This window comes from Perognathus longimembris, chromosome 1 (genome assembly GCF_023159225.1).
Source record: "Perognathus longimembris pacificus isolate PPM17 chromosome 1, ASM2315922v1, whole genome shotgun sequence".
Taxonomy (NCBI): Eukaryota; Metazoa; Chordata; class Mammalia; order Rodentia; family Heteromyidae; genus Perognathus; species Perognathus longimembris.
In genome coordinates, this window is record NC_063161.1 from 147,255,009 (window position 1) to 147,279,799 (window position 24,791).

General features: G+C 39.2%; 1 protein-coding gene across 3 annotated transcripts in view; it reads right to left on the reverse strand.

Moving 5' to 3' along the window:
• The window catches only part of Astn2 (astrotactin 2), an 861,877-nt gene that overhangs the window by 621,298 nt on the left and 215,788 nt on the right, over positions 1-24,791 (reverse strand). The window lies entirely within an intron of this gene.

The following is a 24,791-nucleotide window of genomic DNA, read 5'->3' on the forward strand; positions in this document are numbered from 1 at the left end:
GCAGAGAGAGAGAGAGAGAGAGAGAGAGAGAGAGAGAGAGAGAGAGAGAGAGAGAGCTGGAAATCATGTCTTCAGTGGAGCAGATCAAATTCCTCCTCTGATGTTTTTTGGTGAAATAACAGAGATCCATTCTCGAGAGCCATTTGCACAGGGAGGTTGCCTGCACGGGCGAATGGGTCTTGAGGAATGCTCTCATCTGGCTAGATGTGCACAATGAGGTAGAGCGATGTGATAAGAGAAAGAGCTAAAGAGAAGGAGAGACCAACAGGCTGCAACAGAACCTGCAAGCTGAGCCTGTCTCTGTGCCTCAACGGAATTCTGATGACCTCTGATTGAAGCTTGTGCTCTAACTAGCTCAGTAAGAGGGATTGCAGGATCACAGTGTGTATTATCTTCCTCCTCTGAGTCTCTGCTTCTTCTTCCTCACTTTATAAAACCTGTTATTAAATTATTTCTTGATTTAAAGCTATGGAATTCAGATCTTGTACTCCGTGGGTTTCAGATAGGTGACCGAGAAGCTTTTCTGGAGTTCTTGTGAATAATACAGTCTTTATAAAATAACATGTAGTTGAGTAATCCACCCCCCTCGCCACTTCTTACTTTTCATTCGGTATTTTTGGACATGAGAGGGGGGGGGGGGGGAGTTCAATGAGTTGATAGTTAAGTGACCAATAAGAAAGCAATATATATTATTAGGCGACATTAGTAGAAGCAGGAAGTCTCGAACCAACAGCAGGACAGCTTTGCTGTACATTGCTCATAATAACCCCGTATAGAGTTGTGTTCAAATAGTGTCACATCAAAGTAGAACAAATTCACATATGAAAAACTAGTCTGCCGTGGAAGCTTGTAATAGTATCCTGAGGGAAAATTGGACCCGGGGGAACAGAAGTTAGCTGTCTTCTTTTTTTTTTTTGGTCATGAGGCTTAAACTCAGGGCCCGGGTGCTGCCAATGAGCTCTCTTGCTCAAGGCCAATGCTCTACCTCTTTGAGCCACAGCACCACATCTGTTTTTCTTTTTTTGAGTAGTTAATTGGAGATGAGTCTTACAGGGACCTTTCTGCCTAGGCTAGCTTCAAATCACAATCCTCAGATCTGAGCCTCCTGAGTAGCTAGGATTACAGGTATGAGTCACTGGCACCTGGCTTGCTATCTTCTATTATTTTGGAGGGTTGTCATAGTGGTATTACTTCCAGTATTAGCATTTGATTTTGTATTACCCCAGAAGCCACAGTACATGCATGAAATACTTTGACTAGCCCTTCCTTGAAATATACACAAAGGGTTCTGAGAAATCAGAATTGTTTCACATGTCTGAGGTGTTTTTTTTTAATATTTGAATTGACTTTTCTTTTTTTTTTTAATTAATTGAGCATACCTAATCTGAAAATCAGAAATAAAAAATACTCAAAAAATTAAAAATAAAATGATTAAATGTCATGCTGTGGTTGAATCATTTTTCTTTCAACTTTCAAAGTAGGAGAGATTTCAGAGTTTTGGATTAGAGATATTCAACCTTTACATGTATACGAGCTAATGTTTTTTGAGTGATTACACTAGGCCAGACATTTGCTAAAGGGCTTTGCAGATATAATTCTGAGTTATCTCTAGGATATTGCAAAGTAAATACTACTTATATATCTCTTTTTTACAGATGGAAAAACTGATCCTGAAAGATTAAGGTTGTTGACCAATGCAGGTTTCTCTGTCTTGGCACTGATGACCTTTTGGATAGGAAGTTCTCCACAATGATTTCTCCTAATTAGAAGCTAATAGCCTTCTCTTCAGGAACCAATGGAGACTGAACAGTAAAATCACCTGTTTGGTTAAGAAATAATGGACTAAGTATCCACATGTTTAATCAGAGGGTTATGAATTAAACTCAGGTATGTCTTCTACAAAGATCCATTATCTGAGGAATAAAAATAGAAATAACAATAACCATAGGAATAATTATTATTTTATGAAGCTATTACCTAGCAGAGCTTTCTATCAAAAGGGAGCTTGCAGAGGTGTTAAGTCCTCTGAAATTAGAAGTAATCAGGCAGAGACATCACCATGCAAAATAACATAGACAGGATTGGAGTATTTGATAAAGGTTGGCTAAAAGCCACTGATGAGCCATAACGTCCATCAATCAGTGAACTTAAAACATGTAGCCCTTGTTTTTTACTCTAAACATCTTTTGGTAATTATAGGTTAGCTAATTGTAGAGAAATTTTAAAAATCTTAGCTTGAAATGTCTTCTGAACAGAATTCCGGAGAAATTTACTTTTTTTTAATGTCTGAGATTAAGACAAGACCATTCCTAGCTTCTTTGTTCAACACAGAGAGAGAGAAAGAAAGAGAGAGAGAGAGAGAGAGAGAGAGAGAGAGAGAGAAACAACACCTCTCATCCTATGCGCTCAAAAACCATATATCTAGTTCTAAGCAGAGAAACACGTGATATGCAACATCAAGGTATCAACTGAGCAGCAAATTCACACGCCTCCATTTGTTTGTAATAAGTTAATGATATCCAACAAAGGAGGAGGGCATTGATGGGAGGTAATCCTGCAGGCTCCTACATGTTCCCATATTAGCAGAATATTTGTTCTTGAGTCATATTTGAGCAAACAGGAAGAAGATTGGGAGTTGATATGTACATGTCTAGCAATTAGAGACCAATGATAAAAGCCACATGGATCCCACTTCACAGGAAACTTGTTGAAAACTAATCACGCAGGTGGTGACATTGCAGAGCCTGACAGTACAAGATGAAGTTAAAACTGACTGAAATGGACGTGGCATCAGAAAGAATTCTCCAGTTAATTAATTAAGCTCTGAAATGACAAATTACAAGATAGGATGTTTCATTCCCAAAAGCCAGGTAAAGTCTACCTGTCTGGGTAATTTTAGTATTCACCTGCAAACCATCAAGAGTGAAGTAATCATTGGATGGATGATCAAATCAAAGAGGGTAGATGGGTGGCGAAGGGAAGAGTGGGCATGTACAGTCATAATACTCCATGAATATTTGTAAAACTGGAACCAGGTAACTTGAGGGGTTGGCTGGGAATGAGAGAGATAGGGGAGAATGATGGAAGAAGTGACATGGATGAAGATTCATGGTTGAACTGTAGCTCCCATGAACAAGTATTTGAAGATAATTAAAAATATATTTAAAAACAAAAGCTCAGAGTCATCCTTCACACCCCACACACAGATGCACAACTACCAACCTGTCTTCAACTTAAAGGGAGACAAGCACTTATTATGGCTGGAATTCAGTGTTCTTGGAAGGATGCTTCTCCAAAAGATATGAGAGGAGGGGAGGACTGCCTCAAGGAAATCTCAATGCCAGGTGAGGCAGGTGAATGTCAATCTGTATAAAAAGGTTATGCGAGGAGATTTTGATAAGAAGAGTGACATTGTTCAACGATGCACATAAGGAGACTGTGTAACTGTCAGTAGGAAAAGGACTTAGGAAAAACAATAGATAATAAATAATGGGAGGAAAAGAATATAGAAATATATTGAGCTGCCCTAATCCTGCTAAGCATTGCATCTAGATAACAATGAGAACCTTAAGGGGATGGAGGGTAAACACCAAGTTTTGTGTGTGTGTGTGTGTGTGTGTGTGTGTGTGTGTGTGTGTGTGTGTGTTTAACAGAACTGTCAAAGGTCTCAATTTTAATTATTAATGGGGTCAATATAATAATCCAGCTCTCCAGCTCTAATCTCTGAATATGCATTTATTCAAGATAGTGTGTACGTCTAGATTAGAAAAGAAACAAGCCTGGTGATTTTGGCTCACTCTTATAATCAGATACTCAGGAAGCTGGAATCTGAGGATCAAGGTTTGAAGCCAGCCAGAGCAGGAAAGTCCATGAACCTGTTAGCTCCATTAATCATCAAAAAACCAGAAGGAGAACTGTGGCTAAAGTGGTAGAGCACTGTCCTTGAGCAAAAGAAGCTCAAGAACACAGCCCAGGCTCTAAACTCAAGCCCTAGGAATGGCACAAAGGAAAAGAAAGAGCCTGGCACCAGTAGCTCATACCTGTAATCCTACCTACTCAACTCAGGAGGCTGAGACCTGAGGATCATGGCTTAAAGCTAGCCTGGGCAAAAAAAGTCTATGAGACTCTTATCTCCATTTAATCACCAAAAGGCAAGAAGCAGAGCTGTGACTCATGTGCTCTACCACTTAAGCACTGGTCTAGAGCAAAAGAAGCTCAAGGACAGAGCTTAGGTTCTAAGTCCAACCCCCAGAACTGGCACAAAAGAAAAAAAAAAGAAAAAACAGATTTTCACTAGCAATGCCAAAGGAAAAAATGTAAAAGGATACCTGTTTGTAAAAAAAAATGTATGTTCTGGGAGAAAAATGAACGAGAATGACAGGGCTTAGGCATGTGTTCATGAGATAGAGAGAAATCAGAGGAGGTAACAAGTTGAACAAGAAATGTACTCACTGTCTTACATATGAATCTGTACCACACTTTAACAATAAAGAAAAAAGATTAATTAAAAAATGAGAAATCAAGATCTCTTCCTGGTGTTGTCCTTGAAATTGACACACAATGGATGATTTAAGAGTTAACTATACCAAAATGTGTCTGGAAGTGCTCTAAATGGTTGTTTATTTTTTTCAGTTATAGAAGGACAACTTGCCAGTAATGCTTTACTTCCTAACTTGCCTATAAAGCGAAATAAAAAAACATTCACTGCAAAAATAGAAAAAGAAAACAAATCATGCCATGAAAAAAAAATTTCCCCAGATTACTACTATACCACTGTCAGTCTCAGAGAGTACAGAGCAGCATGGCAGAGATCACTGGGTAAGATCAACCACAGGCTTTCCTATTTGGACTGGACTGGAGGGTTATGGCCCATAGCCAAGGAGGGCACTAACTTAATTAATGAGCACAGGGCCTATGGAAGATTGACTTGAAATAGGTAAAAGGTAAGTTATGCAAATCCTTACACCCATTTGTCCAACTAGTTTATTGTGCATTTCTCTGTCCCTTTACCCCAAAGGTTAAGTCTAATCCTTGCACTCTTACTCTGTCCACAAGACTTTATTTTTCCTCACTCTGATCTTCACTATTCACCCACGTTTGCTCTCTTCTCCTGGAGGTGCTGGGCCCTCTATATGTCATCCTTTGGTTACGTCCCTTTCACTTCCAAGCTAATTGTCTCCACCAGTGTGTGCAAACGAACCCTTTATGGGAAATGCCATGGAATGTTAATTTCATTTGGAATGGGGTAATTGCAAAAAAGCACTTCCATTTTTTATTATATAGAATGAATAAGTATTGCATTAATAGTGCCATTTCCAATTACGACCACAATCGTGGGCCTGTCGTCACGTAACTGTGAGTTATTTTTCATGGAGCATGTTTTTTTTTTCCTGAACAGTTTTCTTTTTTAATTCTCTCCACATCATGTCCTTCTTTACATCGCTGTAATTAAGATAATGCAGAATAATTACAAATACATACTGAAAACTCAAATGCCAGCATAGACTATGCAAAGAGTGCTACGTGTTAACTGCACTCTCAAAAAAAAGGGGGGTGGGTGGGGAGAAGCTTTGTGGAACTGGCAAAGTCAACAATGAACTGACCATAGCATTCCAGAAAACCTGGTTGATACTGCACGTCTAGAGAGTTGAGTTCACATGGACATTTTCAGGAGGTAACCAAGAAATGAGCTCAGAAATTTTGGGTGTGGAGTAAAACATTTAGTAATCATATATCACATGCTTTATATATACAGTCTAATATATTTCCCCCTTCCTTCCTTCGTTCTTTCCTTCATCCCCTCTCCTTCTCCATTTTCCCTCCTTCTTCTTTTTTCCCTTCTCTTTCCCTTTTTCCTTCTAACTCCTCCCCCAATTCTTTCCCTTTCTTTTTTTCCCTTCTTTCTCCCTCCCACTATCCTTCCTTCATTGCCTTCTCCCTTTCATTCTTTTTTTCCCTCCTTCTCACCTTCCTTCCCTTCCTCCCTCCCTTCCTGCTGTACAGGAACTTGATCTCAGGGGCTTATGGCTAGCCTGGCAGATGCCCTTCCACTTGAACTACTATGCCATTTTTGTGTTGGTTATTTGCGGGATAGAGTCTTGCTTTATTTCCTGTGCTGACCAAGACTGAAATCATCCCCTTTCTTCTTTCTCCTGCCACTGGGATGATAGGTGCATGTTCATCCATTGTGTTTTTCCTGTAGTTTAGAATTAGAGAGGCATATCACTGCACCCACCCATTGGGTAAGATGGAGTCTCACAAACATTTTCATTCATTTTTTTTGCCCTTTTAGCCTCCAATCTGAGCCCCTGATCCCTGCCTCCCAAGTAGCTTGAGTTACAGAATAGACCTCTGCTCATTATCTAATACGAAGTCTAATTTCTTCACCTTGGCAATTCCATGATAATTTTTGTTTGAGATAGTATCTTGTTGTTGCTCCGACTGCTCCAAAACTAATGGACTCGATTTATCTTGGGTTTAGAGATGCATGCCACTAATCCTGACTTGTATTTTGGATTGTAATATTATTTTACAGATGAAGAAACAAGAATCTAAGAGGCTAATGAACTTCACAAAAATGAAGATCCAGTAGAATCATGCTGAGATTTAATCGCTGATTGTATTACTTCTTTTTTTTTTTCCTTTGAAAATACTGGGGTTTGAACTCCAGGGTTCTTGCTTACTAGGAAAGTGTTCTCTCTCACTTTAGGCCTGACAAACTGTATTGGTTCTGGTTAGTCTTGAGATAGGGTATTGTTTTTAACTTAGACCAGTCTAAACTGTGATCCCCCTGTTAGGCTGTGTGCTGTAGGTTGGGTGACAGGCACATGCCTCTACACCTACTTTTTTTTATTATTATTCTGTTCGGTCTCATAAACCTTTTGCTTAGGCTGGCCATGAACCATAACCCTCCCAAATCTCTGCATCTCAAGTAATGATAATTACAAGTTTGCGCCCAACCACCACAAACTTAATGAGTTCACTTGTGCCATTGAAATCACTCCAAGCCCTTTTTCATTCAAGGACAACCTTGCTCATGTATCTGTGGATCAAGTGGCACTGAGATAATTCAGACCAGGCTCAGCTAGATTGCAGCTGGGCTCCAAGTTGCCAATTGAATCCAGTTTCCATCATGTATCTCTCATCCCCTTTTAGCTATGTGGGGGCTCTGTGGCGGCAATGCCTCACAGACATATGAGAGGGCACAAGGAGGAAACTCCACTGGGAAAGCATATTTTATGCTTTGCTTGTGTTAAATAGCTTAGTGTTGTAGTAAGCTAAGTGTTCTCTCCAAACCTAACACCAATGGGATGGGAAAGTGTGTGCTAGTAAGTGATGGGTAGGGAGCAAATACTGGCTGAACAATAACCTAATCTATCAGTCTCATCAGTGTGTTCAAGGTTACAGTACACCATGAGAAACATACCATTTAGTGTCTAAGTGTCCAGAGCATAGAGATCAGGCTGAAGTGTGGTAGCCATGGTGACACTGAAGCTGTTCCTGCTGGTGCAATTTGGAGAAAGGCAGGCCCTCATCTTCACATAGTTTATTGGTGCAAATGGCAATAACACTGGACACGTTTTCCTAAGAAAGCTACTGAAGGGTGACCGCAACGTTAAAGGAGAATTTTAAAAGGCAGAACACTTCTTGGTATGTTGTTTTATTGCCATATTCAGCTTCTATTGCATTAAACGTGCATAACATTTATTTTATTATTTTCTTCCTTCCAACCGGTCCAAATGTAAACTCAATGAATAAAAAGACCATCAACTTCATTAACCATTGTATCACCAAGGACATGAGGCACTGACTGAAATGTGGCAAGCCCTGTGTGTTTTTTAATAAATCAAATTCAAGGTGTGAAAACCCAGGCTTATAAATATCCTGCACCTGTAATCCAGAAAACTGAGGTTGGGCCAAGCTTGATTTTACTCCCACAAGGGATCTGAGAGGTATAATGGAATGATGACGATAACACTGATTAAAATGGATGGTCAATTGATACTGGTACTGAAGATTATAGAAATCATTAAGTGTGTGTATATGTACATACGTGTGTGTATAATTTAAAAGATTAGATTTGTAGTCGAGATTTTTGATGTTTTTTTCCAGCAATGCAGCTTTGGCAGGTCTTTAAAAAAAAAAACAATGCTATGCTTAGGAATCCTATCTATATACCTGGTTTAAGTATATAGTTTGCCAAAATACTTCATACTTTCCAAGATGATGATCCTAGTGATGATGATGGTGATGGCCCATTGAAGATGATAGTAATAACAATGATAGTGGTGGTGGTGGTGATGACCAGGAATTTTGTGTACATTTTTGGAGGGAAAGATTTATTAAAATAACTCTGATCTAGTCACAAGTGAGTCATACACCTATAATCTCCTAAGATGTATGAGATCTTCAGATCATGGTTCAATGCCTGTCCTGGCAGATAAATCTTAGAGATTCTTATCTCCAATTCACCCATAAAATGTCAGAAGTGGAGGCATGGCTCAAATTCTAGAACACTAACCATGAATGAAAAGACTGAGTAAAAGTGTGAGGCCTGAAGTTCATCCCTCAGTACTGACATATGAACACACACACACACACACACACACACACACACACACACACACGCACACGCACGCCAGGACATGTACATGCAAACTATGGCAAAAGCCAATGGAGTTAAACTTTATAACAGGTAGGACATAAGACTGTGGATTAAGTGGGAGAATGTACTTCTACTAGAAGAGCCTTATAGGAGGAAAAGGATTGTGAACAGCCTTCAGAGACAGTGTAGGGTGCATATGTGGGCAGATGGACAAGCAATGGGGTTGGAAGATGGGGAAACTGAGTCCCAGAGGTGGGGCACAACATCTGAGGCCTGATCCAGATGAGAAGGTAAGTGCGCAGTTACTCAGGCATCCCAAGTCCAGTACTCTTTTTATTGTACCTAGCTGGTTGCAGAACCCTTTGACCCTACATGACTGATTGTTTTTACAGATTCACACTCCAAGACATTGCCTGGTGGGACTGTCATTGGGTGTAAATGCAAAGTAAATAGAAGCCTGGAGGAAGCTTTCACTCTGGCATTAATGGACAAGCAGCAGAATCCCAGCCTAATGTTGCATGAAGTTTGGGGAGAGATCAATAACCATCAAGTCAAAACAGACCTCTAGCTTTCTGATCTCCCTAGATCCCTTTCACACAATCCTCCCTTCCTGGCCGCCAGTGAGGCCTGAAGTGTGTTATTTGTGGCTAGATAGATCTGAAGCTCTTAATGGAGCACCGGCCTTATCTGAAGCTCTGAGCACAGGTACACGAATTCCTGACCTTTCTACAGGACATCTGGCTTAAGCAAAACTACAGAGGCACATGCCTCACCCCTATGGCTGTCAGCTCTACAGGGAGCATCCAATTTATTGCCAGGCTTCAGATTTGCAGTAGGTATTCAGGGGGACAAACAGTGGTGGCCAGTGACGCGTCAGTGCCTTCCCTATGCCTGCCTTGTCTGTGTTACGTGTGTGTGCAGTCATCTTTCATGTCTCCCAATGGTCCAGTGAGGTCAATAATTTCTCATTACAGCCATTTCATAGATGAAGAAACTGCATCTCTGGCAAGCTAGTCAACTCACCCAAGGTGAAATGGCTGATGTAGGGCAGATGAACACACATGCTGACATCAGAGCAGGTCACATACACACACTGCTGAGCTCCATCGTCCCACAGTTCACATGGTATAACACCATATGAAAATCACAGCCTGCCTTCCAAAGGCTTCCTTCACGTTACCCCGTTCATTCATTGCGTGGCCCGTCGTATGTGTCTACACTCATGCACAGTGCACAAGCAATGTGCTCAACACTTACCCTGCCTTAAGACTTTAGGACACTGTCCTCAATGTTCTTCTTCAATCTATACCAGGTAGGCCTTGCTATACATTCCTCTCAGATAACCCACTGGAGGCTCAGGGAGATGGTAGCTGGACAGAAAGTACAAGGTTGATAGGCTGGGAACAAAGTCAGAGATCCTCTCAATGTTTTCCAGTGTATCTGTGCCCAATGTTACCAGGTTAAAGTGATCCTCACATCTCTCAACTGCTACTCTTTCTGTTGCCGTTGCCATGGGACCCGGCACTGTACAGCAAGTGAGCTGGAGAGTGACCACGTGTTAATGAATAATGACTCAGGCCAAGAGACTGCAGGTTCTTCGGAGTAAGAACTCTCAGTACTCACTCATTAGTCTCCACAGCCCTTGGTCTGGGACCCCACACACTTTGGCTAGTTCCAAATTCCTCACCTTCTTTCTTCACACCAGTAGCTGTCAAGTTTCTGAGCAAGTTATCACATGCTTCCTGAATGCTTCACCTCAGGCCTGTCTATTCAAAGGGGATCACACCACCTCGCTGGTGGTGAAACCGATGGTAAGAGTTAAGGTTAAACTAGATGTGAGGTAACTAATGTAGAGTCTAAAACAAAATAAGTGTACATTAAAAAATAAAACAAGCCAGTGGCTCATGTTTATAATTGTAGCTACTCGGGAGGCTGAGATCTAAGGACTGTAGTTCAAAGCCAGCCTCGAAAGGAAAGTTTGTGAGACTCTTCCCTCCAATTAACCACCATGAAACCAAAAGTGGCACTGTGCTTCAAGTAGTAGAGGAAAACCTGGAGTGAAAAAGGGACATTGCCTAGGCTTCAAGTCCCATGACTGAAAAAAATTAATTAATTAATGATAAAACAAAATAGAGAAAATGGCAGTACAATACAACACAATACAATAGGTCATTATCCTAGGAACATCTGTACTTGAAGGTACACACTGATCACCTGATGTTTCTAAAACTCTCAAACATGAACTAAGAACTGTCTCTAGGATGAAGTAGGGAAGGAACAAACCAACTTCTTACTCACACGTATAAGAAGCAGCTCACTCATTCAGTTGACTAGTTTCTTAATACCCAGGCACTGAGTCTTAATAAATTTAATACCCATGCTGCTGATTATAGTTATCTAGTATCTGCAGGGAATTTTGCACTGTTGGAGCATTGTGTTCCTGTAGTTTCAGAGGACTAGAGAGAGGCTAACAACCAAGATACAGATGTGGAATCTGAAGGATCAAATCGTAAGGAAGGGCTTCAGGAACAAGGGAGAGTTTCTGGGATTCTACAAAGCCACTGGATTGGTTGCCCTGCCTCTCTCCTCTCCAGTCTCACAGTTCTAATCCATCTTCCCTACTGTGGCCAATGTGATCTGCCAAAAATGCAAATAGAAAGTTTTGATTGATCCATCTAAAGACTTTTAATGTCTGTCTACCCTCTTTGAAACAAAGTCAAATGCTTTGCTTTATATAAGGAAGTCCCTTTGTGACTCATCCATACCAACCTTCTCCTTACTAATACCATCCCATTCCTTTGTGAATCACACCAGGCAAACCCAATTTCTCTTCCTCACTCACCCACTTCCCCTAGCCAGGTGTTCCATGTCTTAGTTCTCCAACTATCTCCCTGCTACTCTCTAAATCCTCGCTGACTAGAGTGTCTAGACTGGTGGGCCCCTTGTTCAATGACTGAGAAACACTTAAATCTCTTCTCCTATTATATACTGTTGTACAATATCTTTCCCCTCACAGTTTGCAAACTCCACCAGAATCAAAATAGATAGCCGATGTCTAGGAGCCCAGCATGGTACCAAAAACACAATATGATGTTTGACTCCCTCCCTCTCTCAAGCTCTGTTGCCTGCCTGCCTCACAGCTAAAATGATTCTGATATTGATTGTTCCTGTCGCACAGGGCTGGCATACACACAAAAGGACATATAACTGAAATTTAAACTCCCACTCACTGCTTATTTGGCAATGATGTTTGTCTTTTCCTTAGGATTTAAAAAGATGACCTAAAAAGGCAACCGAAAGAAAATGAGGAAATTTGAAGGATAACATTAACTAATTGATAAAATAAATACCATTATCTGGAATATGTAATATCTCCAAATGTTTGAAAAGTGGCATACCCTGTGTCTATTTCTCCTTCTCCCACATCTGTCTATCATCTACCTACTATTGATTATAATAAGTACTTTTCCTCCAAACATCTTCCTTTAATTGCCACAGTCTTCTTTCTTTAAGGAGAAAGGAAATCCATATAATTCTAGATCCACAGTCAAATCCTCAGCACATCATTTAGCAATTATATAGCAATAACTAAGACATTTTAGAGTGGTTTGAATAAGCTCCCTACAATCAGTTGTTTTTGCTTTGTTTTGTTTTGTTTCCTATAAGCACCATCTTACTATAAGCACTGTGTTTAAAACACAGTGTCACATTGTGGAATGAAATCAAAGCTAAATACCGCACATGCTGATAATACAGTGCATGAACTCATAAGCTAGGACATGACTTTCTGAGACTTTTAGATTTTGTAAATATTATTGTTTCTCTTGAATATAAATGTGGTGAATGACACTGACCATAAGTTAAGAAGGAAAAAGATTAATACAGTAAAAACGAAGCACATGCTGGTCTCTGAATAAGGAAAACATTAACTATTGGTTGATGATTGATTGATTATTCCAGTAATGGAGCTTGAACTCAAGGCTTGACCCTTCCCCTTGGCTTTTTCATTCAAGGTTGATGCCTACCACTTGAGCCATATCTCTTCTTCTGGCTTTCTGCTGGCTAGAGATTAGTCACATGGACTTTTCTGACTAGTCTGGCTTTGAACTGTGACCTTCAGATGTTAGCCTACTGATTGGCTAAGATTATAGGCATGGTCCACAAATTCTCATCTCTTTAGTTTCCAGACAGGTGGATTTCAAAACACCATCGATGGACTCCAGGGTAGGAGGTCCAGGCAGAGTAGAAAGCTTTCACCCATTACAGCAGTAAGCTTGCTAAGCTGTGACACTGTCACCCTGGGCAGTGTACACATTTTATATTATTATTCACCTGAACAAAAGTACAGCTCGATACTAACATAATACTATAATACTTTTTATTCTTTCCTGCCCTCTTGTTCCTGATTTCATTTTATTACAGTTTGTTTTCTCATGATTAAAAATCTTAGCAGTGACTCATAAGTTGAACCAAGCTTTCAGGATGAAAAATAATGTTCAAAAAAATGACAAGTATACTTTTTTGTGAGTTGAAGACGGGTGAGTTTTTGGATAAGACACAGCTCTCTGAGCCCCAATTTCCTCAGCCGTAAGATGGGCATAGGATATCTCCTCATGAGTTTAGTCCAGAGAATTAATGTAATACCATGAGAAATAGCTACATGGATGATTTGGCATAAAATAGGTGCTCAATAAATGTTAGTGATTATAAATAGAGGCTACTAACTGGGTGAATTAGAGCATGGCTAAATCTCTCTTGCCTAAGGGAAAATCAAAAAGAAGAGGGGAAAATTTTCTCATTCATTTTCTACCCAGGGGGTCTTTTCTGTTTTCCAAATGTGGCTATTTACTGTGGGGAGGGGAACTCGGTCCAAATGCTTCTGTTTGCTGTGACAGGATTTATAAATAAGTAAAATGCTTTATCAAACATTTATAGTTGTGTGTGAGTCATGAAAAGAAAAAAGAAAGGAAAAGGCACATGGGTTTGGGGTTTATTTATAGTGTCTTCTCGCTTTTCCCTCTTCAGCCACAATTTCACAGCTTAGCTTTCGTTTGTTTGTGATTGTTCTTGGATGAACTTCACTTGCAAGCAGAGGGTATTAATTATTAAACACAGACCAGAAAGGGATAAAAAAAAAAAAAGAAACCCACACTGTTCCCCCAAACAATGACAGGGTGATAAAGCAGAAGGAAACTACCAGAAAGACAAGCAGAGAATTGCCAACACATACTTCCCAACAGAGCCTGTCCCTGGCAAAGACTCCTGTTAGCAAGCTATGGGTACCTACTGTGTACCAGGACTGGTGGTGGGAAAGGCCAATGATGAAGTAGAAAGACTTCTGAATCCCTCTCCCCAGGAAGGGAGAGAGCCACAAGTTAAACAGTAAACAGCAGGGGAGTGCCTCTGAACAAAAGTTCTTTCGGGACAAGGAACATCCTAGCCCGGACTCTAGGCCTGAAGAAATTTAAAGACCAGGCTGCCTTGGGTTTGACTCTCTGCTGCAAAACATCCTGGCTTAGGGCCATAGCCATGTCAGTCATTGAATCGGGATTACAGAGGTGATAATAATTTCCTAGCCAAAGGAACTGTTATTCAATATGAAAATTCATATGAAATACCTGGCACACATTAATTAAATAGTAAATATTGCATAGTAAAACGAGGGGACCCATCACACAGTAGGCACTAAATAAAACTCGTTTCCATCCCTATTTTCTTTTCTTTCTTTCTTTTTGTGGTGAGAATCTCATGATGGCCTCAAATTCATGATCCTCCTGCCTCACCCTCCTGAGTAATAATAAGATGACAAGCATACACTACCATACCCAGATTTACTGGAGAGTTTTCATTGGGTTCCGTGTTTGCACCCATCTTCCAACCCCTTCAACTACAAAGCATTTGCCTATCATTGACATCTTTTGCTTTCTACTAAGCATATCCTCCTTTCACGATCTCCAGTTCATTTGCTTCTCAATTTTTATCTATTATTTATATATTCATCAATAGCGATTGAGCACCCACTCTGTGAAAACACTGCTGTTCACACATGGAGTTCAATGAAGAGAAGACATATCTCAACCCGCATGCTGCTTGCCTTCTAAAGAGGGAAAGAAAGCAACCACAAGTAAATATAGGCTATGTCATCTGATGTTAACCCAAACAAGAAGGATAAGGCAGAGAGGAGAAACAGAAAATTTCTGGGCAGGTGGGTAATATTTAAAACTGGGAGGTAAGGAGGGTAAATGAATCAAGTACTATCTCTGTAGCTATCTCACCGCTAAGCATCCAAGTGCATACCACAGGGAAAAGAGTCTTGTCAGAAGAAAGGTCAGCTGAAATACTTCAAGGCAGGGACCAGTCTCAGTCTATGTCTCACTCTGTTCTTTTGGAAGGAAGGGGCAGAACAGGGTGAGAGGAATTTGCAAAGTACCTCTGCTTTCCAGACATACTAATACAAACAATGCATGCTATGCCTAGTATATATACCCAGGTCCACATTTATGAGGAAAGAGAGGATCCAACAAGTGATCTGTCCCAGCTCCATGTGGGGAGGGAGGACAGTTCTGGGATAGACTCAAAGGGGTGAGTGACTGTCTAGTCATCAACAGCCACACTATCCCAAAGACCTGACCTCAACCAGAACAAGAAATCCTTGAAACAACCAAGGGTACAGACTCTGGAAAAATCCCTGATGATGTTAAGAGTATGCAGGAGGGATCTATCTATCTGTCTGTCTGTCTGTCTGTCTGCCTATCTATCACCTCTCTATCTTTAAGTAGTTGCTCAAGAGAGTTTCCAGTTTAACACATCAACTCATGAGTTGCATCTTGATCAGATCGTGAACCCTTCCATCATACTCTCTCCCTACCCCACCCATCCTCTCAAGTTATCTGATTTTCAAGAGGAATTCACAGTAAGAGGCCAAGGGCAGGGGACAGACAACCAGTGAGGAGAGAAATGGCAGGAGGATGCAGTCGTGATATTCAGTGTCAATATGTGGGAATGAAATGAGGAAAACTGAGGGGAGGGATGGGATTGTTTGCGATGAGGGTGTCACTGATCAAGGTGCATGGTACTCATAAGCTGACAGGCTGAACTGAAACCCTTTTGTATCACTACGTAAAGATAATAAAGTGACAATATATGAAAATTAAGTCCAGATACTAACACAGAAATAGAAGATAGGAAAACATAAGCCATTCTTTTTAGCCCAATTAATTAAAATGCTCTTGATAAAAAGCCTTTAAGTAAAGTCAGCATCAGATCTACGGTAGAGAAGGCCTGATTGCCTGAGTTTTAACTGAGCTGTGTGACTTGAGCCAGGTGGCTTGATCTCTCTGTGGATGAAGAACTTTATCTATAAGACAGAAATACTAAGAACATTGTGTTTGTGTGCGCGTGCGCGTGCACACGCTAATCCTAGGACTTGAACTCAGCACTTAGACGCTTCTTCCAATCAAGGCTAGGGCTCTACCACTCGAACCACTGCTCTATTTGCAGGTTTTTGTTAGTTCATTGGAGGTAAGTCTCTCCAGTATTTTTCTGCCTGGGCTGGTTTTGAACTCCGATCTTTAGACTGCAGCCTCCTGAGTAGCTTGGAATAACAGGTGTGAGTAATCCATGCCCAGCTAAGAAATCTGACTTGTAAAAGTTTAATTAACCTTCACTAATTTTATCTTAAATACGCCCACATGACTAGAAGCTACCATCTGGCAAGACCCAGGTCTCAGGCTGGATGGAGGTTACGTGAGTATATGTGTATGTAACACAAAAAGTCACGAATGAACTTAAAATTGAAGCCAATTTAAGTGTAATATAGTCAATTTTAATCCATGTGGTGTTCTCATTGAAAAGTGAGATAGAACTATTCATTTATAGGCATTGCATTTTTTTCTTTTTCTTTTTTCTTTTTTCCCAGTCTTGGGGCTTGGACTCAGGGCCTGAGCTCCGTCCTGGCTTCTTATTGTTCAATGCTAGCACTTTTCCTCTTGAGCCATAGCGCCACTTCCGGCTTTTTCTGTTTCTGTGGTGCTGAGGAATTGAACCCACGGATATGTGCATGCTAGGCAAGCACTCTACCACTAAGCCACATTCCCAGCCCAGACATTGCATTTTATATTCCCCACTAAAAGTAACTCGAGGTCACATTGGGCAGAAAATCCTTATGGTGTCCATCTTGTCAGTGGGTCTCCTGCAGCCCACAGAGGCAGATACAATGTGAGAGGAAGTCACACGCCTGTGATGGCAGAGTCAGCAAGTAGACCATCCCAGTCCTTCTCAGGAGTGGGAAGAAAGCGATGAAAGATGGCCTGCCAAGATCTGTCACTCAACAATTGAATCAATCGCTGAGTACAGATTTGTAAAGCACCTGCTAACTGCTGGATGCTGGACAAGTGTACAAAGGCAAAACTCCAGCATCCACAGAGGTTATACTGGACGTTTCTGTTCACTTCACACTCTGGTCACCTCTACAGTGTCCCTTACTCTGAGGAAGACTTGACCATGGGGCAAACTGTGAAATCAGACTCAACTGGCTCTCTGAAGTGATCTAAATGTTGATAAATAGTTCAAGGATTGAAAGCTGCTTCATCTCTGACCTTCCAGTCCACACCATCTTCTAACTATAGCTCTTTACAAGGTAGGAGAGGGAGTGAAAGAAGACACGCTGGAAAAGTAGTAACTACAAGACCCCGAGAGGCATTCTGATCAACAAAAAATGTCATGACTTAAGGGGAAGGGATGAGCGCCATACACTGAATTGCAAATGCAAATCTTCCTTCACTTAGCAATGGAGGCCCACATCTCAGAACAAAAATTGTTAGAAATAAATGAAATTTACCAATCTATAGTTTAACTGTCCAATTTTTGCATATCTGTTCCCCAAAGAAGAACAATCACAAAGAACTCCAGAAGACAAAGAAGTTAGATTTAGAAGTTTGGCCAAGCATTGATCAAGATGCACTGTACTTACAAAATGATGTGTTTAATTGAATCCCTTCTGTACAACTACTCGAAGATAATTAAATTTTTTTTAATTAAGCAGAAATTTGGACAGTGAAATTAATGAGTACGGTCTAATTAGTAAACAAAACCTTTTGTAACGTTACCAGAAAACACATGATGTTTCTTAAATATACTGCAAATATCTTAAAGGAAGGTATATCATAGGAAATGGAACAAGCACAAAGATGTATTTAACAGTATTGAAGTCATATTTTCTAATGAAATGCTCAGATTAATGTCAACAACAGAAAATGTGAAAATTAGAAATGAAAGCAAAAATGCTTGATATAATTAATTGTGCAAAGAAAACAACAACAAATTTGAAACATATAGAGAGAATTAAATATGTGCACACTACAGAGAAAACTCGATAAAAATAAAGCAAGATTTATAAGAAACGTATACTACTTGATGCACATTATGTTAAGAAAAATTAAGGATTTATTAATACGGTAGGCATTTAATTTCAGAAGTTATAAAAGAGATGTAGTTAAATTAACAGATTGCTAATACAGATAAGATCATTACTTAAGAGCATTGCTAAGACTGCATTGTATCTACCACAGAATTGGGAAAAATAAGGGGGATGAAGAGGTAGAAAGGATGACACAGATTAATTTGCATTGTATACATAAAATCTTTTGTTAAATGTCAACAAATATTCAATACATACCCTAAACATTAAGAAAAGTGAGGGAAGAGAACTGGGAATGTGGCTTAGCGGTAGAGGGCTTGCCTAGCATCCATGAAGCCCTAGGTTCGATTCCTCAGCACCACATAAACAGAAAAAGCCAGACATGGCCCTGTGATAGAGTGCTCGTCTTGAGCAAAAGAAGCTCAGGGGCAGTGCCCAGGCCCTGTGATCAAGCTCCAAGACTGGTATTTAAAAAAAAAAAAAAAAAAAAAGAAAAAAAGAAAAAGAAAAGTGAGGGAAGAGGTAGATTGGGAGGGGTGGGTGAGAATGTTGAAAGGGCTGATATTGATTCAAATGCTTTATATTCATAAATGCTTTGTTGAATGGCAACTCCTTTGTACAACTACTTAAAGACAATAAAATATTTTCAAAGAACGAGTAAGAGAAAAATTTAAAAAGAGATTATTGCTACAGGCAAACCAAAGAAATGATAGATGAACCATGAGCTAATTTGTTGAAAATACTCCTAAAAGAAACACAATGCCCCAAAATGGAGTGATGAGGTCAACACAAGTACATAATGCTCAAATCTCAAATTGGCATGGTTCGTGTCTGTAATCCCATTGGTTTCAGAAGTGGAAGAATGATGATCCACATCTAAGATATGCAGTGCCAAAAGCGTAAGACACACTGACAAACAAACTAATGAGAAAGGCTGGGAGGCCCTGAGTTCAAATTAAAGCCAACAAATAAAAAAAATAGCAACTAAAGAACAAATAAAATATAAAATAAAATAAGTAAATGGCAAACTCACAAATGAAGTTAGTATCATAAAATTATTAACTATAGATATGTTCAAAGTATATACATATATAAACATGCTTTTACCTGTTCACACATATATGTATATACAAATGAATACATCATACTGTTTGCTAAACATTTAACAAATGACAATAAAAATACAAAATATCATGCTCATCAATACAATTTACAAATAATCCAGGGATTCTTAGGAGGAATTGACAAGCAGAAATAGATAAAGGAATTGGCATAAAAATAACTGAATCTGTAGTCACAATAGACCATGTAACAAAGAGATAAACCCAAAAAAAAAATTAACAGATACAGATAGACTAAATCAACAGCACAAGTAAACTCAATTAGGGGACATTCCTTTACCAGAGGTTTCCCACACAAGGAGTTATGCAGAACAGCACAGTAGCAGAAGAGGGAAGATATAGAAACCTCATGCTTTCTGAAACTAGGGCAATGATCCACTGAAACTTGAGGAAGATGTTAGAAAATGCCAAGATAGCTTTCTGATAAATTACAATAATACACATGCTCATCTCTTCCAGAAAAAAAAAATCAGGGAAATTTATTCAAGGGAAAAAAAAACATAATTTAAAACATGTAGTAGTATACTAGCATACTAGCAACAGAAAAGAATTTTACTTCCTAGCAGTTGTTTACTCACTTAGACTATTTGGTGATCTACTAAGGGTTTACAGAAGTATTGTATATAATGAGAGAATGTTAAGCTTGTTCCCTTTAAAGTCAGGTCCAAGAAAATGATTGTTTTATTCACCTAGGAGGGAAGACCAGTGTGTAATGTATTAGGAGCAATGGATAAGCAGTTCAAACAGATTTGCAAAATGACTATGAATGGAAAATTTCAGAAATAAAATCATGAATCATATTTTCTAGATTGAAGATCATAGGAAATCTAGTCTTTGTATATGAAAGAAAACAGTTAAAACATAACGAAAAGGAAAAGATACAAGTGGTATACAATTTGTGATAGTAACTCATTATTTTTCTTCATTGTCAAAGTGTGATACAGAGGGGTTACAGGTTCATATGAAAGGCAGTGAGTACATTTCTTGTTCTACTTGTTACCTCCTCCCTCATTTCTCCCCCCTTTCCCTCTCCCCCCAAGAGTTGTGCAGTTGGTTTACACCAAATGGTTTCTAAGTATTGCTCTTTGAATGTTTTGTCTAGTTTTGTTTCTCTTGTAGTCCCTTCCTGTGGCTGTACCCTCGCTACCACTGTATTACATCCGAGTACCCTGGATATTGTCTACATGGGTAATAGAACTGGGGAAGGGAGAGGGAATACCAAAATAGTAACTCTTTTGAACAAATAACTTACAGTTTGAACAATGAATACCAGGAAGCTGGAACATATGTTCTGGGGGTGATGAGGTCAATGGGGGAGAAGGAGAGCATATGAATGGAGAGGAGGAAAGTGGGCAAACTGAGCCATAATATCCAATGTATACGTGTAAGTAACTTTTGGGGTTGGGTGGGCTTTGGAGAGACAGGGGAGGAGGGTAGAAGTGGTAACATGGATCAAGATGCATCGTACTCAGAATTTGACATATTGAATTGAAACCCCTTTAAAGATAATAAAAAATAAAAATAAAATGTAAAAACAACCCAAACCTTTTCATGGTGGTGCTGCCAGGAACCACATGTAATAAATGTATCAATCAAGTGATAAAACTCTATTAATAGATATAAAACAAGAAAGCCTAAATAAGGAGATATATTTTTTCAAAGGATGAAAAGTCTGAGCTTTGCAAATTTTGCAAATGAATCTGTCCATTCAATGCATTGTCAATCCTAATCATAACAATTCTTTATTATTATTATTATTATTATTATTACATAGGAATTTGTCTGAAAAATGCACTGAGGAGGGAAAAGAGAAAAGAAACTACCAAAATAACAATAAGCAAGTTCGTCCTTGCATATCACTAACACATGATGAACAAAAATAATTAAAAACTGTGTCTGTAGAAGAGCGACTAATAAATCGGCCAATTGTAAGGAACTGAGAGCTCCGAAGTGACCACTTTGCACATGGTGGCAGGCCTCAGGACAGGGATATTATAACTCAGAGGGGAAGGAGGAGGCTTCAGAAAATGGTCTGGAATGATCAGCTATGAATGAGAGGAAACGTTTTGTAATAGGAAAATCACATTATTCACAATCAGGATATGATTCTTTTCATGCAATTAAAATGTAACTCACAGGCTGGAAGAAGATATTTCCAAAGGACAAAAGCCTACTGATTTTTTTAAAAAAAAGATGAGTATCAGTGTTTCTAGATTTTTATCCAGCAAGTTTTAAAAAGTAACAGGAACAGTAAAACATCAGAAAAATGTGAAAAAGATGTCATCAGGAAATTGGCAGTAAAAATATTTTAAATAAGAAAAGATGTTTAACCTTATTAGTAATGTCTGCCATGCAAATTCGATCAGCGTCGAAGTTAAAAATACATATGCTACAGATTGGTAAAATATAAATTGTCTCATATGCATTATGAATAATTTGGGAAGGCTGGAGCTTTCATACTTACTGGTAGGAGCGCATGACCTATGATTTAAAAGCATAGGACAATTCTAGATATGATTGTGGATATAAAAGACAAATACAAGCATTCCAGTATGAGAGAAGCAATGTTAGCATAGCAAGGAAAAGAAATCAAATCAGCTACACAATTCAGCATTTTATTTGTAAACCTGTGTGGTGTATAGCACAAAATATTTACAATGGTTCATTTCTGGGAAGTAAAAATATGGGTGTATGCTACATTTATTTCTATTGCATGGTTATAGTCACTCCTAGCTTTCAGTTAAGAAAAATTAGCAGGGATGTTTTAAAAGAGAATGTAATTAACAGCATGAGTAGCAAAAGCAGTTTTAGAGGAAAAAAGACAAAAAGCACTTCTTGGGCAACACAACTCCAGACCTCAAACACTACTACAGAACTGTAATAACAAAATCTTAATACTGGAAAAACAACAACAACAAAAACAAAAAACAGGCCTGAATGGAACAGACTAGAAGACCCAGAAATAATGCTATATACTTAAAGTCATCTGAAGCTTCTTCAATAATTGGTGTTGAGAAATTGGCCATCCATTTGTAGAAGAATAAAAGCGGTTCACTTCTTATCAACAGCCACTACTAGCAACTCAAAGTGGCTCAAAGATCTCAACATTAGACCTGAGGCTTTGAAACTATGGCAAAATAGAGTAGGAAAAAATAGAACTTTTATGCATAGGCAGGGACTTTCTGAAATTAGTTTCAGGCCACAGCAAATAAAAGAGAGAGTTGACAAGTGGCATGACATCAAACTAAAAAGTTTCTGCACAGCGAATGACATAGTTCTACTAAACTAGAAAGACAAGTCAACAACAGACTGGGAAAAGATCTTTACCAAAAATATATCTGACAAAGGAACAATATCCAAAATATGCAAGCTCAAGAAACTAATCCCTCAAAAAAAAAAACCTAATAAATTAAGCAATAAATGGGCAAAGGAGCTAAGGAGAGATTTCTCAGAATAAATCAGAATGGCAAATAAACACATGAAGAAATGTGCGAAATCTCTGCCCATAAAGGAAACGCAAATAAAAAGAACACTGAGATTCTATTTCACCTCTGGAAGATTGGCCACCATTAAGAATTCAAATAATAACAAATGCTGATGAAAGGGTGGGGGAAAAGGAACTACTGCACTGTTGGTGAGCATGTGAACCACTTTGGAGAGCCATTTGGTGATTCCACAAAAAATAAACAGTCATAGCACTCAACTACCCAGAGCATTAGAAGTCAGGTTATGGTAAAGACACTTGCACATCATGGTTGTTGATGTGCTATTCCCAATAGCCAAATTATGGAAATAGCCCCGATACCCTACAATAGAAGAGTGGATCAAGAAAATGTGGTACATACACACAATAGAATTTCACCCATCCATCAGAAAGAATAATATCATGTCATTTGCAGAGAAATGGATGGACCTAGAATAAAACATGCTAAGTGAGTTAAGCCAAGCTAAAAAAAGAACACGTTTTCTCTCATACGTGGAAGCTAGATCTAAAATACAACTAAGCATGATAATTTATATGGGACTCTTGCATTTAAGCACAAGCGAACTGACTAAAGGAGGGTACATGAAAGGGAGGAATCCAAAGACATAACTGCTCCAACTATCTAAAATACTGTTTATTACAACAAGTTCCAAGAAATGGAACTTCTATGCTTTGCTTTTCCTTGGCAGGCAGAAAAGGTGGGGGAGAGGCACAGAAATAGAGGGAAGAAAGGTAAGCAAATGCAGTCATTTTATTAGTATACACTACATTGAAAATGAACTCTGTAACTTGTGGGTACTTATGGCCGAGGGAAGATGGGGAAACGTTAAAGAAAGAGTGATGTTACTGGAGAAGCATTGTACTCATAATCTGAATTATGAGGTTATAACCCTTATGTATCTCCTTAAAAATAACAACAGAAAAGAAATACACATAAGAGAATGTAATGAAAGAAAAAGGAAGAATAGAAGGATATAAGATGAGTCCACAGGAAAAGTCAGTAGTCAGAATTAACGCACCTGAAGTCCAGCTTATATAGAGCTCAACTTCCTGAAGATCAAAGCATACCACAGAAAGAGGGAAAATGGGTTGTAAAAAATAGATACATTTTGGGCAGATACAGTCATGATATCTAATGTATACAAGGAGCTATGGCAACAGGTATGTTGAGGGGATGAGTGGGAGTAGGGAAGCATTGGAACAGGGAAGATCTGTAGAAAGGGTGACCTTGAACAAGGTGCATTGTACTCATAAATTGACATCCTGAATTAACACCCCTTTTTACAACTATCTGTATTTTTTACCCCCAAATCAGATGTCAAGCAGTAAATGTGACTTAGTGGTAGAGTGTTTGCCTAGCATGCATAAAGCCCTGGTTTCAATTCCTCAATACCACATAAACAGAAAAAAGCCGGAAGTGACACTGTGGTTCAAGTGGTAGAATGCTAGCCTTGAGCAAAAGAAGCTCAGAAACAGTGTCCAGCCCCCCCACTCCTAAGTTTATGTCCCAAGACTGGAAAAAACAGATGTCCAAGTAAATTATAATAACTAACCACTGGAGAACAGAGGAATTCTGACTCAAGTTCCTAAATCTAATATTCTCCTTTTGTGTCCTGTATTACATGTCCAATAATGTCCTTTGCCCAAACTCCTAAGAAATTACAGTGACTTGTTGAGGGGCCCAGGTGAGAAAAAAAATCACTATTTAAATCAAGGGACTACACCAAACAAGTGCATGACTTATAACGTAATTAATACAACCATGCAATGTGCTCCAGTCTCCATTGCATGTGAACGCAAGCTGAGGGAACACGGAGTTCAACAAAGTCTCTCAATCCTACATCCATGACATGGAAGACACATGGAATAAACCTTACCCAGTCTGGCTCTGCACACCCCTGTATGAGCAGCATACTAGCAAGGCCCACTGCACCAAAGTTGTTTCAGGATTTCCAAGTGAAGGTGTCCAGGTGTGTAGTTTGTTTTTTTAGCAATTCTATTTTTGGAACAGCTAGCCCAGTGCTCAAATTGCTCTTGCTTTTGCAAGCTATAGATTCTTTTCCCCCCAAGGAACTGGAAGCTACCCTGCACTTAGCAAATATTTTCAGATGAAAGCTCAAACATAAGCCCAATATTTTTTAAAGCTATGTTATGGACGAGTGT